This window comes from Sorghum bicolor, chromosome 6 (genome assembly GCF_000003195.3).
Source record: "Sorghum bicolor cultivar BTx623 chromosome 6, Sorghum_bicolor_NCBIv3, whole genome shotgun sequence".
Taxonomy (NCBI): domain Eukaryota; kingdom Viridiplantae; phylum Streptophyta; class Magnoliopsida; order Poales; family Poaceae; genus Sorghum; species Sorghum bicolor.
The window spans coordinates 7048128-7053869 of NC_012875.2; positions in this window are offsets into that span (position 1 = coordinate 7048128).

Consider the following 5742-nt stretch of genomic DNA (forward strand, 5'->3'; position numbering starts at 1 on the left):
AAGCTTTTCATTTTCACTTCTAGTCTTTCTTATGACTTTTGTGTATTTGTTTAGCAATTTTACAAGTTCATCATAAGAAGGTGATTCATATTCACTATCACTCTCACTACTCTCATCCTCACTTTGTACCTTCTGGTCACCTTTAGCCATGAGGCATAGGTGTGTAGAGGATGTAGATGGTGGTGAAGATGATGGTGATGAAGCATCAATGGCAATGGCGGCAACCTTCTCATCACCACTCTCGTTACCGGAGGAGTCACCACTTGAGCTTTCAATGTCGGTGAGCCAATCACCAACAATGTAGGCCTTGTCATTCTTCTTCTTGTGGTACTCCTTCTTGCCACCTTTCTTCTTGTATGGCTTCTTGTCATTTTTCTCATCATCACTTGAGTCATCTTGCTCTTTGTTCTTTTTCTTGTATTTGTCCTTCTTGGGCTTTGGACATTGATGGGCAAGATGACCAAGTTCACCACAATTGTAGCAATCCATCTCAGAGATAGGCTTTCTCTTGCTGCTTGTGAAGAACTTCTTCTTCTTGGAGTCAAAGTTGACTCCATTCTTGTTGAGCTTCTTCAACATCTTGGTGGTTCTTCTCACCAAGAGGGCAATAGATGCATCATCATCACTTGAAGTTGATGACTCAACTTCAATCTTCTTGGCTTCGCCCTTATGAGAAGCTTTGAGAGCCAAGTCCTTCTTCTCCTTCTTGGCTGATGAGGAGCCATCTTGGGGGTTCATGTGCATATACATCTCATGAGCATTGATCTTCCCCAATATGGACGTTGGTGTAGCGGTGGATAGATCTCCTTGATGAAGCACGGTTACTATGTGCCCATATTTCTCAATGGGAAGCACACATAGTATCTTTCTTGCAACATCCGCCATGCTCATTTGAGTGAGCCCAAGTCCATTTAGCTCCTCTACAATCACATTCAAGCGAGAATACATTTCATTAGCATTTTCTTTGGGAAGCATTTCAAATGTATTAAGCTTGTTCATCATTAGGTGATAGCGTTCCTCGCGTTCACTCTTTGATCCCTCATGGAGCGCACAAAGTTCCTTCCATAGAGCATGGGCGGTTTTGTGGTTCCGAACGCGGTTGAACACCTCTTTGCAAAGACCTCTAAAGATGTGTTTTTTGGCGTTTGCATTCCACTTCTCGTTCTCTTGTTCTTGTGGAGTAAGAACGACATCTTTAGCTAGAGGGGTGAACCCTTCGGTTGCGGCTTTTAGGCACTTTGAGTCACATGCCTCAAGGTATGACTCCATCTGTATTTTCCAATACGGGAAGTCATCCCCATCGAACATGGGTGGCGGTCCATCCCCGTTAGACATCTTTCTCTAGGCGGTGAAGCCTAAATAATGAGCACTAGGCTCCGATACCTGTGGGGGTATAAACCTCTATACCCTTACGGCTAGGCTTGGGCCAGGAGGCTTGGCCCATCATGAAGACAGTCCGAGGCTTGATCCAACTGCTCGGAGTTTCGCGCAAGGAAACAAGACGTGGAGATCAAGCCAGATTCTAGTCGGTTAGAATAGGAATTGATATCATGCTATCTATGGCAATTGTAACCGACTAGGATTAGTTTCCAGATCTGTAACCCTGCTCTCCTGACTATATAAGGAGGGGCAAGGGACCCCCCTAGGACATATGATCTCAACACAAATCAATACAATCAGACACAGGATGTAGGTATTACGCCCACACGGTAGCCGGACCTGGATAAAAACCTTGTCTGTGTCTTGCGTCACCAATCAAGTTCATAGCTTGCGCACCGTCTACTGATAAACTACTACCGTGGGTATACCCCAAGGTAGACTGCCGACTAGCTTTCATCGACAGTGGCGCGCCAGGTAGGGGGTGTGTGTACAGCTCTCCCGACGAACAAGATGGTCACCGTTCCAGCTTCCGTGGCCGTGGCGGAAGGCCTCATGTTCACCGTCGGCCAGATCACGTGGATGACTCATGGCGGCGGCCTCACGACCACGACCTCGGAAGGAACCCAGATCAGATCTGGGACAGTAGGGGCGTTGATTCCGATCACGCCGGCTCCGAGCACCCGACCTCCACACCCTCGTTACAGGGGAAAAAAGGTCGACGACTCGGATCTTTTCCGAGCTCTTGATCGCGCCGATCTCAGGCTCCTCGAAGCCTCAGACCTCATGGATTCGATCTCGTGTAAACCCGATCGGGCGGCGTCGACAAACTTTTTCGACTCCTGCCGGCCAACTCGTGTCATCACACACGAACAGCTGGAGACGTCCCTAACAATAACATCGACCCCCACGGGGCGGTCCGTCAAGCTCAAGACAGCTCAAGACCAGAACCACCCTTACGGTCTAAGCAACTCGGCCGACCACTATTCACGGCACACCCAATCTTTTTTCGGCAGGGCGGGCTTATCGCCAGGACAGAGCAGCCAAACAGCTCGCCATTACGTCAACATGGTGTCCATCCGAGTCCTGCCAGACGACAAGGCCACCAGTACAAACTCCAGCACAGGGTCCGTCCCCACCGAAGTTTTACACTCCGAGGACGAAGATTATGACCTAGATCTACCACCATATCCTCTGGGTTTTTCTCATTTCCCGGTCTTTCCACCTCGGCAAGGAGACCTTATTTTTAACGTCAGCAATGACGAACCAGTTGCCGACGGCGAAACAGACGAGCAGAAACAACTTCGCGAACAGCGCAACGCTGATCGTGCTCGGCGGCGCACAGATGAAGAATGACAACTTGCGCCGCACAACCTTAGTGATGCTTTTGACATGGTCGGAGATCAGCCAGTCTACAAGACGCCAAGCGCCAACGTGGCTGTCGCCATGGCGAATCTGGACCGACTCCCTGATACCCCGGAGTGCCAGGGCGTCCGATCCAGTATACGAGCACATCTGATCGCAGCGATGGGACAGACAACCACCTTGCTCAAAAGGGTCCAAGCCGTCTCCCACACAGAGGTTTCTTCCGACCAGACTCATCGCAGCCGGACCTCACCACGACCCAGCGGGCACCATCATAGCCGCTCCCCGGCCCAACGGTCGCAGGAAGGTCGCTGGACACGACAACCGTGCCCAGGACACGTGTGGCTACCGCGAGCAGAGGCGCGAGCGCGGTCAGGAAGTAAACTAAGACAGGGATTGTTGGGTATTTTAAACGCAAACAGAAAAATCCGCAAGCGCACGGATACCGATGTAGCCTTCACCCGGGAGTATTCCAGAGTATCGATTTTCCACAGGGAACGTGAGTGTACTAATTAAGATTCAAGATCGCCCAAGGATAACTATATAATTATTTTTGATGGGAAGAGAGGAAGTTTCCTGAGAGTTCTCTAGTTGATCTAAGAATCAAGAATTACTTCAAGATTATCTATTTCGGGACATCAGAACACTAACCACAGAAAGAGATGAGAAGGGGGCTAGGAAGCTCTGACTACGGTCCTACAAACACCGATCCGAACGAGGTGGAATACGTCGACCGTTAGGGCTGTCACTACCCTAGGGCTACCACAACAATCCGCAGGATTGGGTGCAATTCTAGGTAATTGCAAGACTAAACACCACGTCTAATCTATTAATTACTACTCTAATGTTGCAAAGATTAGAGCACTTGATGTAAGCGGGAATCCAATAAATAACTTGAATGTAAATAAAAGTAATTAAAGAACTTAGGATTATGAATTGAAGAACCTGGAGAACGATGAAGAACGAACCAGTTGCTGCAAAAGTACAATGTTGAGGAAGATCCGACAGATCCAGCTCCTCCTCCGCTCTCCTCTTCTCTCTCCCTATTTTCTAGATTACAACTAGAACTAACTAGAAATAGAACTAGAGGAACTAGAACTAGAACTAGATGGACTGGAACTAGATCTAGATGAACTAGAGGTAGAACTAGAAGAACTAGAGGGATCCTCTCTACTTGGATGAAGAATTGAAACCCTAGCTTTGATTCTGTAGAAGAGGTATGATCTCCAGGGGCCAGGGAGCCTTGCTTATATAGTCTTTTCAGATGAATCTAGGCCGTCGGATCAAACCAACATTGATCGTGTGGTTTTCCTTGAAGTATTAGGTCGGTGGAGCATGATCCCCGAGCTTCGCCCTGATTGGTCTAGGGGGAGGGCGGGCGCCCAGTGCCCGGCTCCATCACGTCTCCCGTTCGCTCCCGTGGCTTCTGGACTCTTCTAGATGGTAGATAATTGCGCGTCAAGTTAATATCCCTATGTAAACCCGACGTGTGGGCCTTTCTTCCGTATTTCCTGATAACCCCCTGCAGAAATAGACAAACACCAAAACTCGTGGAATTCTGTCAGATAAAACCCTAAGTCTAGGTGTTGGTTGCATTTAGATCCTTTTCCATGATTAGTTGATGGTTAAATGTGAGCATTAAGGACCGTCAACAGGGATTTGTGCTACAACATCCCTACCAAGGACGCTCGCGACCGCATCAACAGGCGCGCTACGAAAAGAGCGGTACACAAAAACCTGCGACGTATTGAGTACGATGCAGCACACGGCCCCCCGGCCTAAGACAGTTCTCTTCACACCTTCACCAAGTTGTCTGGCCCCGCAACTTCAAACTCGGGAAGCTTAAAAAATACGATGGCAAGGAAAACCCTAAAAACTGGATTACTCTCTACGAGATTGCAGTCCGGTCAGCTGCAGGAGACGAGCACGTCATGGCAAACTACTTCCCAGTAGTCCTCGACCAGGCTGGTCACCAATGGTTCCTCGGCCTGCCCGAAGACTCCTTTGACTCCTAGGAAGAGCTTCGCCAGGCGTTTATTGACAATTTCATCGCTACCTACGAACAGCCCGGGAACAAATACGATCTCGAGAGAATAAGGGACAGGAAGAACGAGCCTCTGCGCGATTACATCCGACGGTTCTCGGATATGCGCCTTAAGATCCCAAAAATTTCTCACGACGAGGCCATATCAACCTTCATTAAAGGCCTACGCTTCCACGAAGCATTAAGGAATAAGCTACTGCGCAAACGACCGACCATGCCGAGCTCCTCGCCACAGCAAAAAACTACGCCGATGCCGACGACGCAGAAAAACTCATTCGAGAAGATGCGAGAGGTGCCGACCAGCCTCCCCCACGAGACGACAGCCGTGGATGCTTCGACAACAGGAACTCTCGTCGCATTGACAACTGCGACCACAGAGAAGGTTGGGTCAGACGACGTGACAATAGTGACGACTTCAGGGGCAAGCGACCTCGTGACCACGACCACAAGGTGAATACAGTCAAGCGCCCCAATGGGCGGCGAGACTACCAGGAAGACTACAACAAGACGTTGAAGGGACCATGCCAACTCCATCCCAAGTCCAATCACACGATGGAAGAATGCCGTGTCCTCAAAAGCATCTACACACAACAGGCTGCTCAAGACGATTCCGCCAAGAAAAACGGGAAGCAGGACAGACGTGGTCACGAAGATGACGATGACGACCAGGATAGGGAACCACGACACCAGTGTGTCAGTCCCACCGACGTGGTCCACTCCATCTTCGGAGACAAAGTTTCCATCGAGTCTAAATGAGAGAGAAAGCTCCTGAAGAGAGCTTGCCTCAACGTGGACAGCGCAGACGGACTGGTCGCTGACCCAAAATTTCCTCCCTGGTCGCACAGGGAGATCTCCTTCAATAGGAAGGACCAATGGGCCGCCATCCCAGAGCCAGGACGTTCCCCCTGATCCTAGATCCTTGCATCAATAGCGTCAGATTCGAGCGCGTGCTCGTT